Source organism: Eutrema salsugineum, unplaced genomic scaffold (genome assembly GCF_000478725.1).
Source record: "Eutrema salsugineum unplaced genomic scaffold, Eutsalg1_0 scaffold_24, whole genome shotgun sequence".
Classification (NCBI taxonomy): Eukaryota; Viridiplantae; Streptophyta; class Magnoliopsida; order Brassicales; family Brassicaceae; genus Eutrema; species Eutrema salsugineum.
Genome location: NW_006256797.1, coordinates 574,554 through 588,365, shown reverse-complemented (window position 1 = coordinate 588,365; position 13,812 = coordinate 574,554). Strand labels below are relative to the sequence as shown.

The window sequence follows — 13,812 nt, the reverse complement described above, 5'->3', positions numbered from 1 at the left end:
CTTTAGCACGTGTAGGTTTAATCAGTAAATCAAAAAAATAAATACTTGATCTCAAGAACAGACCAGAGATTAATGCTAAATCAACACTTTGGCAACAACGCCAATTGATAAACAAGAGTTTTTGGACTCTTAGGGTATCAATCCCTTTATCTGTTGTACCATAAAGAGTTATCAATCCAACATGTGGTTTTAGTGCGCTAATCTATGTGATGTATCCTTAATCCAAGCAAACAAAGTAGGTTGGTTTTGTAATACTGATGAAATGAAACTAAACAAGATCAACAAGATTGATTAAAGACAAACAAGGCAAGGCAATTACAAGATGATGAAGATATGAATATGATGAAACTAAGGTTCTATACATGATAGTTAATCAGGATGCATTGGTGTTAAACTAGAGAGCTAATGACAAACAATCATGCATACCAATCAACTTAGAACTCAAGGCTACACTAATCCTCTCATGAAGGTATTAATCTCTATTATAATCCACTTTTCAACCTAAATCTCATTAGTGAAATATGAATCAGTAAGCATTATTAATCAGCTCTAATATATCATTTATGCGTTAAACAATCATTACCATGATGAACAAAGCATAAACCTGTAATTAGCTGGTTTAGGCATTTCATCAAACACTTTTTGGGTGGTGAAATGCCTATGATCTAGACCAAAGTGATTATCACAGATCTAGCTTTAGGAATAGCTAATTAGAGAAAGGAAAATTGCTTGATCTAAATCCTAAACTCCCTAATCTAACTCCTTTGCACCCTAATCTACATATCTAAAATCTTATGAAAAGACTACCCACTAATTATAATCAACACATTTAATACTTTGCAAGATGTGATGTTGATCATGATTAATGATGTGAGATGAGATGAAAAGATGATAAGAAATAGCTTTAAATTGATTAAATTATTAAGATATATCTTAACACAATGAGTTTTTCACAAAAGAGGCAAAGGAATAAAAATGGAATCCAAGATGTCTAGGGCTTTTACCCAAACAACTATTTATAAAATAAGCTCTGGACTGGGTCAGCCCAGGAAAAACTGGGTATTGCCCGGTTTTCTTGGGTTTCTGGAGCCATGCCTCGTGTCCTGAAGAACTCCCATACCGAGGCCACACACCGATGGGTCAAATCTGGGTTGGAAACTTGATGAACTTTTCAAGAACATGTGTGAGCTTTGATCTTTGATTCAGCTAGGGCATTTGAAACGTGGAGCAAGCTGTTTGTGAACTGGGTACTCATGATATGAGGCCTTGGGGTCATGCATGCCGATGGGTCACACCTAGGGGTTGTGCATTTCATTCGTGCAAGACATGCATTGGGGTATCCAGGCCAAGGGGTCACACCGAGAGGTTATGCATTTCATTCGTGGAAGACATGCCTCGGGATATCCAGGCAGAGGGTCAGACCAAGGGAATGGCCAAAAGTTTAGTAAATGTGCCTCGGTGTCAAGATATTCCAAGGGGTTACACCGATGCACAAGAAAACACTTAGTACTCAGCAAGCTCTTTTGAATCCGGAATGCTATGCTTGTCTTCTATTCTCAGTAACTCTCAGCTCGGTGATCAAAATGAATCAAGAACAAGTCCACAGGATATATGACCCAACCAGCTCGAACTTTGCTGAAGAACCCAACTCCATATGAGGTTGTCAAGGCTTCCCGATAAGCCGATCTTTAAGGCGTATTGCACTGGTCCGGATTGGCTTCTAGACATTTGCTTCTTCAGTTTGCGTTATCTCCCAGCTCACAGCTCCAAATCTTCTTATTATACGTTTTATGGAAACTAGACTCCAATTTCTCTAACTTTCATGAAAACACCAGAGACTGAATCGGAAATTAAGGGCTTCGTTCTGGGTCATCTTTTAGGCGTATCAGATCGGTTCGGAATGGATGCGAGACAGGTTTGTCTTCAGTTGGCCATATATTTCAGCTCAAAGCTCCAAAATCCATTGATTCTAAATTTTCTGGAACCGTGACCCAATCCTCTTGATTTTTTTATGAATACCCCGAAAGCTGAATCAGACGAGAAGGCTTTTCGGTAACACGATCTTTGAGGCATATTGGCACAGGAGATTTTTGGCCGAGAAACATGTACGTGGTACATGTTTTTAGACGAGAAAAACTGCCTCCGGTACATCGTCTTGCCGAAAGACTCCAAAATTCCAATTTCACCATTTTTTCACCTTCTTTCACCATCCCTTCACCTGGTTCCATCTTTTCCACTCCAAGTGAGCACCAAGGTACCTGATTGACACTCCAAACATGCAAGACTCACTTGGACCTAATGAAAAGTCCTAAAATGACAAAACATGAATAATCTATCTAAAATTCATGCATGAGACTCTTATTGGACTAAAAATGCATCCTAAACATGCAAAGATATGAATATATCAATAAGTTTATTCATACCTGACCCGGATCTCTCGATACTGGGACCGGGCTGTCATTGTTAGATGACTCTGCTCTCCGGGTACCTGTGCAAATCACACTTCCTTATATCCTGACATTTCTAGATTACCGAGCTTAGGTCTAGGATATAGAGAATGTGACATCTCTTTTGTCGAGACATTTAGATTTTATATTTATATAATCATAGGTCTGCAAACACAAAATATGTGTTGTAGGACTTAGTGGTCCTGTCTGCAAAAATCTATAGCGCGTTAGAGTACAAGTCTAAGACAAATATGTTTTGTGGGAGATTGTACCATGAATCCTAAGACTGAAACTAAACTTAAAGTAAAAATAATGTAAAGTGATTGTCATGAATCCTAAGAATGGAGTTAAACATAAAGTAAAATTGATGTAAACAAGTGACAACGAGCGCCGGGTCTTCCAAGGATATCGCAGAGGTTCAGATTGATTAAAAACAAGTTAACAAAGCTTCTAATTGATTAGATTCTTAGAAAAAAAGTTAACAAAGTCTTAGAAACTAGAACACAAAATTGTATTTAACCTATTCCCATAGATCTATACACATTTTTCTAACATCTTAAATACTTAGCTTTCGTTTGTAGCTACACAGCAGATCAAGAAACAGATTCAAGTTCATTAACGTTCACAGATCCCTATCAATATGCTTTCGTATCTTATAACACAATTGCTTTCATAAGCTAGTTCCAGTCAATAAATTCAGCACACCAGTGGTTTTATCAATCCTAAAATCAGCAGCTAGTTTATGACACTAACTTCATGCAGTAAAAACAAACCTAAAAAAAAAACTTCTAAAAATTCTAAGATCGCCAGCTAGTTTATGATGCTAAATTCATGCATTAAAACAAAGCTAAAAGCAACTTAAGATTTATCCTTACCAATCACAAGATCCTCTTTGGTTAAACCCCTTGAACCCAACTATGAAACTATTCAGACATAATTTTTTTTGTCTTTTTCTTATACTCAGACATAATTAAGGAAAGTAAAAACAAAATAGATAAAAATACATAATCAAAAATCAAAACAAAAACAAACGAGGGTTCAAAAGAAATCCCTATATATCTCCCTAATTTTATAATAATGAGTTCAAAGCTAAGAATTTGCTGGAGCAAAGTTAGGTTATGGTTAACACAAAAAAAATAATAGACCTAAACAACATATTTATAGGTTTTCAGCTCTTCAAAAGTCAGCTAGGGTTCTTCCTTGTCCAAAATAGTACATGATATGAATTGGGCATATAAACAGGCCTAGCCTGGGACAAAAGTGTGTTGGCCGTAGGAAAATTGTTGTGTGAACAGTGAAAGTTTCTCTAGACGTGAGCACGACCCTTCGGGTCGTTGATATCACCGTATTTTGACCATTTTTATGGATTATTTTTAAATATGCTTTCAATAGTTTTTATTTCTTTTAAGTGTTTTCAATGGTTTTCTAGTATTTGTAGTATTAAGACTCTTTTCAAGAAACTTAGGAAAAAGCTTGGCCAAATGGATAGAAAACCAGATTTTCAGCTCAGAGTCAAACCATCAGAAGTTTACCCTTAAATGAAGACCTTCTCCCCGCCTGATACAGCTCAAATTTGGAGACCTTAAAGATGGAACAATCATCTTTACAGAACACTTGACACCAAGACAATCCAATGGTTCAATCAAAAGTTACGCGAAGAGGAAGATGTCTCGTCAACCAGCCAGCAAGCAATCCTGACCGCGGCCAGCACCCATTTTACACCGGTTAAATCTCCTCTGACCGCGGAGAATGGTCTGTCCAACTAGAAGCCCATTTCCAAGCCCAAATTGATTCTCTCATTTGGAGAAACCCTAAGTGACGTTCAGAAATGACTTGAGCACTATAAATACATGTTTTAGGAACCCTAAGTCGTATTATGAATACCTTTTAAGTTTTCAGTACTTTTTCTTTCTTTGGAGTTGTTTTAGGTCAAGGGAGATAGATATCTATCTCTTGAACCCTCTTTGTTTCTGTTTGATATCAATTTCAATACAGTATTTCAATACAATGTTTTTGGTTTCTTTAATCATGTCTGAGTAGTTTACTTGTTGGGTTTAAAGAAATTTCGATGGGGACTATATATTTTCGATGAGGATTTCATTAGATATTTAAGCCGAATCCTAGAATTTTTTCTTCTAAACTTATTTTTAATGCCTGGGAGTAGCGCCATGAACTATAATCTGATTTAGGTTTGTAGTGTTGCGAAAGTTTTCATTAGAGGCCAGATCTAGTTTGAGAAAAGTAATTCTGCCATAGGAGTGAAAACCTACCTATGGGTGAGCTGTGAATGTTGATGAGTCTTATGCAAGCTTGCATCTTCTCCCTTCCAGGACCTGAGTGGAAACTTACTGGTCATGGTTGCAAGAGATACGGTTATGATAACGAGAGTGACGTAATCATACCTTTCGTGACTCGAGTTCTAAAAGTTTTAGCTAGGATCTTTTAAATTATTTTTTAGGAGTGTTTTGAATCGTTCATACCCCAGAGAAAATTTCCCTGAAAACCCAGTGTCTCGTTTTTATTTGTTTACATCGATTTTCATTCAAACTTTTTAGGTTATTTCTCATTCCCAGTTGATTTTATTCAAGTTGTAGATTAGGTTTTCTCTAGTTTTTTCAAGCTGATTTTCTTTATTACTTTTCCTTTTTCCGTTTAGTTTAAGATTTACTTTTTAGTGACACCCCAGAACCCTTTTAAAATTTTGACTAGTTCTAAACTTTCTTACTTCATATTTCTTTCAAAGGCTTTTGCAGGAAAAGATCCTCCTTCCATGTGGATTTGATCCCTAAGTACTATAACCGATTAGCTGTGCACTTGCGGCTATTGATTTCATTTAGGGTAAAACTTGACAACCCTCACCACAGCACACATCAGAAAGTGAGAAGCGCCTCTGTGCCACGATCAAGCAGTTTAAAGCCACGAACAAGCAGTTTATCGATGCTTAAACCGTCTCTAAGGCCGCACTTCATGAGATGATTGATAATATGTCAATTCACTTCAATAAGAAGTTTGAAGAAATCTCTGTCCAAGTGAAGTCCACTGAAACACAAGCAAACAAAGACGTTGCGTTTACCCAAAAGAAGATAGACGAAGTGGAGGGACGAGTTGGAGAGAATGAAATCAGCATCTGCAAAGCTAACTGATAAACAAGAGTTTTCAAGGCTCTTATGGGTTCTCAATCCCTTAGCTGTTGTAGCATAAAGGGTGTCAATCAAACAATGTGATTTAGTACACTAATCTATCAGGTTTTATCTTAATCCAAGCAGATCAAAGATGGTTGTTGTGTAACAAGTAACAAACTGAAGCATAAACAACACTAAACAAGATTAAGCAAGTGACTAAAGGCAAACAAAAGCAAGTAAATAACAAGGTGAGGATGATGAATGTAAGATGATGAGACAAAGATCCTAGACAGGATAGTTGATCAGGGTGCATCAATGTTCAACTAGAGAGCTAATGACAAACAATCACACAAATCCATTCAACTTAGAACTCAAGTGTAGACTAATCCTCTCATGAAGGCATTCATCTCTATACTAATCCACTTTCAAACTAAATTCCCATTTGTGAAATATGAATAAGCATTATAAATCAGATCCAATATGTCATTTATGCATTAAACAATCATTCCCATGATGAACAAAGCATTATCCCTAATTAGCTGGTTTAGGCAATTCATCAAACACCTTTTGGGTGGTGAAATGCCTATGATCTAGACCAAAGGGATTATAAGAGATCTAGCTTTAAGAACAGCTAATTATAGAATGGATAATGCATGATAAAACTCCTAAACCCCCTAATCTAACATCTTTGCACCATAATCTACCTATCTAAGACCTTATGAGGTAACTAATCACTAATCATGATTAACTCTCTGATCTCTTTGCAAGAAGAGTAGTTAAACATGATTAGTTGATGAAAATAGATAGAAGATGGATGGATGATGATGAAAAGATGATTAATACTCTAAAACTCTCTTGGATTGAACAGACAATGGGAGATATCTCTCTCAAAATAGGTTCTTACACAAAAGAGGCAAATCAGATAACCTCTGATCGGCTGCGAGACGTGTACTTCTTCTGATTGTGATATCTCCCAGCTCACAGCTCCAAATCAGATGATTCTAAGTGTTCTGGAAACTAGACTCAACTCTCTTAAACGGTGATGAAGACACCGGGAGCTGAATCGGCTGGTAAAAGCTTCGTCTCAGGTTATCTTTGGAGCGTATCGGCGATCAGGAACTTTAGCCAAGAATCCTGTAATACGGTAAGGTTTTTGGCCGAGGGTTGCTGCGCGTGGTAAGGTTTTTGGCCGAGAATCCCATCATGTACCTCCAATTTGCCCATTTCACTATTTTTTGCACCTTCTTGTCCTGTTCCTTCTCCTGGTTCCATCTTTCCAATTCCCAAATGACTCCAAATCACCTGAGAACACTCCAAAAATGAAAGACACAGACAAGCAAACCTAATGCATATTCCTAAAACTCTAAAACAAAGGTAAAACATGAAACATTTATCTAAAATGCATGCATGAGACTCTATTCTTGGACCAAAAATGCATTCTAAACATGATAAGATATGAATATATCAACTCCCCCACACTTATCCTTTGCTTTCCCTCAAGCAAACTAGAACAAATGAGAGAGAGATTTGAGATTTGGGAGTTCACATTTTTTTGAAGAGAGAGAGTTAATCTCCAAAAGAATTCAAGCTCATGGTCCTAGTTGCTACTTCTAAATTGCAATGCAAAATGGTGTACTCATAAAAACTAGCCATACTCATCACCGAACCAAGCTCAACTGTGAACCTTTACAAGAGTTCCTAACTCCAGCCTTTTGATATTCATTAAAGTTTCATGAGGATCATGCTCATGCAAATCATGTGAATTCATTTGGCTTGGGACTGGGTTTTGAGATTAAAATTATCTCAATTCAAGTCACTGGTTACTCCATGCAAAGGGATAAAGAGGCACAAATCAGAACAAAAAGACTTTTTTGGATAAATGCAGACCGTCAGAACTCTCATGGAGAGACGAAGACCTTCTCACCGTCTGATCACCCTCAAAATTGGATAACTTATAGAAGAATCAACCAGATTTCAAATGCACTTGGTTTGGAGACATTCCAACAGAGACCATGGAGTATTGAAGACTATAAATACTTGTCATTTAGGTCGTTTTGAGAGAGCATCTTCATACTTTTACAAAAACCCTTTTTCTTCAGTTGTTTTATGCGATTTTTAGAGAAGATTGTTCAACTCTGAGTTCATCAATAGAGAAGCTTTCTGTCATCTCTTTTCTTTACTGTTTTTGATTGCTTTTATTAAAACCAATGATGATCTCGACCTCAGCCGGATATGTCTATAATTTGCATCATTTAGGCTACATTTTAGAGTCCAAATCATGCGTTTTCTCATTCATTTTAGGTCCTTAGGCATCAAATTAGGCTTTAGGGTTTGCATTAGGTCCCAAAGAGTTTTGCATGGTTTAGAGTCTTTATCAGGTGCTTTGGAGGCTATCTGGAGTTCAAGATGTGTGATCAGGAGTTGAAATGGTGAATAAAAAGGATAAAAATGGTGAAAACCGCTTAAAGGAATTTCTCGGCAAAAGCATGTACCGGATGGATCAGTTTATCGGCTAAAAGCGCCATCAGGTGATTTCTATCGGCTAAAAATAAGTATCGGGTGAAAATGCTATCGGGTGAAATTTTAGGCCGAGACGGGGAATTTTTATCGGCTAAAAAGCTTACTGCGGTACACGTTTCTCAGATATTTTCCTTACCGCGGGAAGCATTTCTCGGCTAAAATCCGTTTTCACCTGCGCACGTCAAAGATTGCAAATCCGGGGAATCTTCTGGTCCGAATCAGTTAACGAGGTCTTCATCAAAGTTGAAGATAATCAAGTCAAGATCCCTGAACAGTTGAAGTTAATGAATTCGGACCAGTGAGCAGAGAGATATCATCACCGGGAGACACACCTGTCTCGCATGAATTCAAGAGCCGATTCGATGAGTTTCAAAGATCACGTGGGACGACGCCTTTCCAGCTCGAATCAGTTTACAGGGCCCTCATAAATGTTTGAGATCTTTGAGTGCTCTTTCCATAACACCTGAGATCACCCAAATTGGAACTGTGTCCAGCAATATATCATTTCTGGAGTAGATGCTGGTCCAAAAGCTGTTTTTCTGCCGTTCCGATGCGATGCAAAGATGAGCAATCCAGGTAGCTTTCCACTTCCCAAGCTCCGACGTTTTCTTCACAAAAGTTTGAGCTGAATGAGTAATGTTGATCGTGGAGTTGGTTTCAAGTCGTTTGGAGTCATGTGCTTAAAGATATTGCAACCGGGAGACAAGCGGGTCGATACAGGCTTTCAGAGTTGTGATACGCGCTAAGTGTTTCTACAAGCCTCGACATCATTACCTCGATATTGCCTAAACCGAGGCTCGTTCCCTGAAGCTCTTTGGTCCAAACCTCGTACTAACTCCTCGGTGTATCAGGACCGAGGCATGCGTGCTGAAGAAGCGAACCTGAAAACAACTAAGTGTTGGACCTAAACCTCGGCCTCAAGACCCCGGTGTTGCATGTCGGACCTCATCTGCCTTGATCCCTCGCCTACCAAGCTCCTCGGCATTGCATGCCGAGGTCCCTTGTAACAAACCCAGATTCAAGAACTTGTTGATCTAAAAGAGTGCACGTGAAGATGGATCGAAGACTAGGGTTCATGCATGTTCTTAATGTGTTCTTCATGAGATCTTCATCCTGATCATTGATCGCATGCTCCCCTCGACATCAAGACCTCGACTTCACTCCCTCACACACAGAGGTTCTCACCCGACGACCCAAGAAGAACGTTCAGTACCCGGTTTGTTCCGTGCTGACCAGCAACACTTAGCGTTCACTATATATACTTTATAGGACTAAGACCTGATCATCTTATCTATTATCTGTTTTTAGCTTTGAGAACTTGCCTCTTTTGTGAAACTTGCTTCTTTTAATCAGATATCTCGTTTTCACGTAAAGATCTTGTTCTCTTTTATTTTCTTTTTATCATCATCATCAAAACTTCTAATCATGACCAGCTTCACATCTTGCAAAGGATTTAGTGAGCTCTTCATGATTAGTGAGTAGTCCGCTTATGAGGTTTTAGATAGGCAGATTAGGGTGTTTTTATGATAGATTAGCGAGTTTAGGTTCTAGTCTTGCATATTTCATTTTTTAACCGATCAGATCTCTAAGCTGGATCCATGAACATCACATGTGGTCCAGATCTAAGACATGTTCTCGCACCAAAAGTGTTTGTAGAAATATCTGAACCAATTGTTTAGAGGTTTTATAGTCTTTCATCATGAGAGTGATAGTTTGTTCTTCTTAAATGACCTATTGAACTGGATCTTAAAGCTGACTGATTTATGCTTCTCAAAAGGAATTTTATTATGAAACAGGATCAGTTTAGAAGCTTAATACCTTCATGAGAGGATTAACTTGTCTTTGCGTTCATGTTAAATGAAATTGCTTGATAATCTTGATTCATTAACTCGCTAGTTTGACATGGAAACACTCGAGTCCTTTATCCTGTCTAAAGCCTCTATTTTATCATTTCATACCATTATCTGATCATTTGTCTAGTTTACTTGTTTGTTATTTGCAACTTGTCTAGTTTCAATTCCATAACTTGTTTCATTTCTATTCTTTCTTGCATCTTAAGTAGCTTAAACATCAAAACCTTTTCTTGATTGCACTTGACTTAAGCTAATAGGCATCATAGACTAGTGTCTACCACAAGCTTGGATTCGATACCCCTTGTACTAAAACTACAGGGGATTGATACCTCTTTAAAGACCCAAAAGTCTTAGCTATCACAGCCATGTCTGAGTAGATCCCGAGTTGGGCTTAGGATTCCCGAAAAGGGCTCTCATAATCGATTAAGACATCTAGTTTTATAGATCTGGGATTTTAACATTGTTCTTTGTTTATTCTCGTCCTTATTGCATGTATGCTTGATTGATCACCTCGTATCTGATCTAGATAGTTAGTGTTTTGAAAGTTTTCAGTAAGTATCCGACCTAAAATGAAACAGGCGATTTTTCCGTAGGAGTAGAAACCTACCTGTGGCGAAATCGTGAGTATTGACGAGTCCTGTGCAGCTCTTACGTTCTCTCCCTTCCAGGGCCAGATTGGAAACCTACTGGTCAGGGTTGCGAGAAACAGTTGGTTATGATCACGACAGTGACGTAGTCATACCGCCGTACTCTAGCTCTATAACCCTATATTTCGATATCCGTCAATCCCAATCTATAATCCCAAGTGTTGAAACCGATTATGATCCCTGTAGAGTTCCCAAAAGCTCATCGTTTTTAGCCATAGTTTACAAACCAATCGATTTTGACTTGCTCATTTAGATCTGCATTTTATTTGCCTTAGTTCGATATTCTGCTTGCTTCATTTGCCTTTTATTCGATTTTCTACTTGCTCTTTAGGATATATTTATTAGCTTTCTTTAGTTTTAGTTTAATCTGTGACAAACAACCAATCTCTAAAACCGATCTAGTCTAGACAGAAGTTAAAAACCGTAGAAGAATACCAGGCACACAAATCTTTGTGGATTCGATCCCTAAGTACTACAATTGATTAGCTGTGCACTTGCAGCTTTCATTTGTTTTTATTAAGGGTAAAACTTGTTCCCTCACGCAGTAGACACATCAAGTTTTTGGCGCCGTTGCCGGGGATTTATTTCGCTGCTTTTGTTATTTTTCTTGTTCTAATTTCCTTTCTAGACATCTGATCTCTTGTTCTTTCTTAAAGTTGTTGAATTATCTTTCTCTTCTTTTGTTTTTTCTCTGAATTGCATGAATACCGGGCGCAGACCTGTAGAAAACATTCCAATTCTAGACGAGAGAGACAGACACGAAAGAGAACTTCGAAAACTTAGACGAACGCAAGGAATGGCCGAAGACGACCAGCCTGGAGATCCTGTTAACCAAACTTTAAACATGGACCAAGATGGGTCCAAACATGGTGAAAATGAAGAAAACGATCACAGAGAAGGTGATCATGCTCGATAAGATGGAGTAGAGAATGAAATTCCTCCAAGAAATCCTCAAAACTGAGAGAGAGAAAAACGCGAAGACCTTGATGCACCTGTCAATGCAGACGATGGTAACAACCAGGAGATGCAGCCGAATGGGCGCATTAATCGCCCTGTTCAGCAAGCAAATCAACACCGAAGACAAGCCATGAACCATCATATAGCTGATTTCGATGCACCTACTCAGAATTTTCAGAATCGATATGCAATTCAAGTACCATTCCCGAACCGGAATGAGTTTGAAGTCAAGCCTCAAATCATCTCTTTGGTAAATAAAAACCAATTCGATGGAGTTCCTTCTGAACATCCACTGGACCATATCGAGCTCTTTGAATAAATCGCTGCATGATGAGGACAAACCAAGTTCCCGCAGACTGTTTAAAGTGTAAGTTGTTCCTTTTTCATTAGCAGATAAAGCTCACCGTTGGTTGAAATCTTTGCCTGCAGGATCGATCACTAATTGGCAAGAATGTAAAACTGCCTTATTGAACCACTTCTTAAATCTCCCTGAAAATGGGAGCTTGGGTTGGTATGGAGGTGGTGGAACATATAGCTTCTCTGGTTCAGGTTCCTTTTCCACCTCTTTACCCTTTTCTTTCCTTGATCTTTCAACAACTTGATCATCCTTTAAGGCTGCCTCCCCCTCAGTTTGATCATTGTCCTCAATGATCACATTGTTGTGCTCAATACCAGGTAGCTCCTTGCCACTTCTCAGTGTAATGGCTTTAGTATACACCTTGGGATTGGGTTCAGGCTGACCACGTAGTTGGCCTTGGTTCCTTGAGCTAGAGGCCTGATTTTGCTTCAATTCCTTGATTTCCTGGTGCATGGATGCATACTGACTTGAAAACACTTGTTGACCCTGAAGCAGCTGTTGTAGAATCCCAACCATATCTGACCCCATCTGTGGCTGCTGGTGAACCGGTGCTGACTGAAACTGATGCTGAACCGGCGCCTGCTGCTGGAACTGTGGTGGACCAAACCCTGGTGGTGCCTTTGGCTGCTACTGTGAACTGAAATCAGAACTCTGAAGTGGTTGCTGATGCTGACTGTAACCCTGATTCTGAGAAAACTGATTCTTTGGTTGACAAGACCGTTGAATGTTGTTTTTGGGAATAAAATTCTGTGGAGCTTGAAAGGTAGGGTAGACTTGGTCTTGTGGGTTTGCTACATTGGAATTCCTGTAAGAGAGGTTCTGATTGGGATTGGCATACTGATATCTTTGGAACCTCTGATTCCCAATATAGTTTAGCTCCTCCTGAGTAAGACCTTCTTCACTGATGTTCTCAAAGCATTGAGAAGGTTCCTCATACTCTCCTACAAAGTGTATTAGGTTTTGAGTGGCCAGAAACACCTTGTCCAGCTTGCTTTCAAGTTTTTAAAAGTCCTTCTCATACCTTTGATCCCTGCTTGAACACTCCTAATGGCTCTATCAAAGTCTTCTCCATATGTATCATTGCTCATTGCTAAGTTCTCAACCAGGTCTAAAGCAGCATGAATCTCCTTTCCAAGAAAGTTTCCATTGGAGGCAGTATCCAGCTGGTTCCTAATCTTGGGAAGAGCCCCTCTATAAAGTGTGCTGAGAAGAGAAGCTTCACTAAACCCATGGTGTGGGCACTGGTTGGTGTAGCTCCTGAATCTCTCATATGCTTCACCAAAACTCTCATTGCTATGTTGAGCGAAGCTGGAGATTTGGTTTCTTAGCTTTGCTGTTCTTGAAGTTGAGAAGAACTTAGACAAAAATGCTTGCTTGCATTGCTCCCAGGTCTGAAGGGAGCTTCTTGGGAAATTCTTCTCCCATTGGTGTGCTTTGTCACCAAGACTGAAGGGAAATAATCTGAGCTTGAAACTATCCTCAGACACTCCATTTATCTTTGTCAAGTCACAAACCTTATCAAATTGGTCCAAGTGTTCCAAGGGATCTTCCATTGCCAATCCATGGAACTTGGAGTTTTGGACCATATTCAGCAAAGATGCCTTGACTTCAAAATTGTTGTTTTGCACAGGTGGTGCTTGAATTCCAGCTCCATACTGATGAGCATTGGCCCTGTCATTCTCTCCTACATAGACCTGTGGCTGCTCATATCTCCTTTATTGGTTTTGGAAGGGCTGTTGGTGGTGCACTTGTTGTCTTTGCTGTACATTGGCCTGATGCCTTTGCTGGTGAGCTGGAGCTTGTCCCTGGCGGACATAATCTTGCTGTTGATGATCCTGTTCCTGCTGAACATTACCCTGATGGAATCCTTGACCAGCTCCATTACCCTGCTGCACCTGAGCCTGTTGC

The 13,812-nt window shown here is 39.1% G+C and overlaps 1 non-coding gene across 1 annotated transcript; it reads left to right on the top strand.

Moving 5' to 3' along the window:
- The first annotated feature begins 13,128 nt into the window (after window positions 1-13,128).
- LOC112086057 lies at window positions 13,129-13,235 on the top strand. The gene has a single exon (XR_002899281.1). It is a non-coding gene; the product is annotated as a small nucleolar RNA R71 (small nucleolar RNA).
- Window positions 13,236-13,812: the final 577 nt, after the last annotated feature.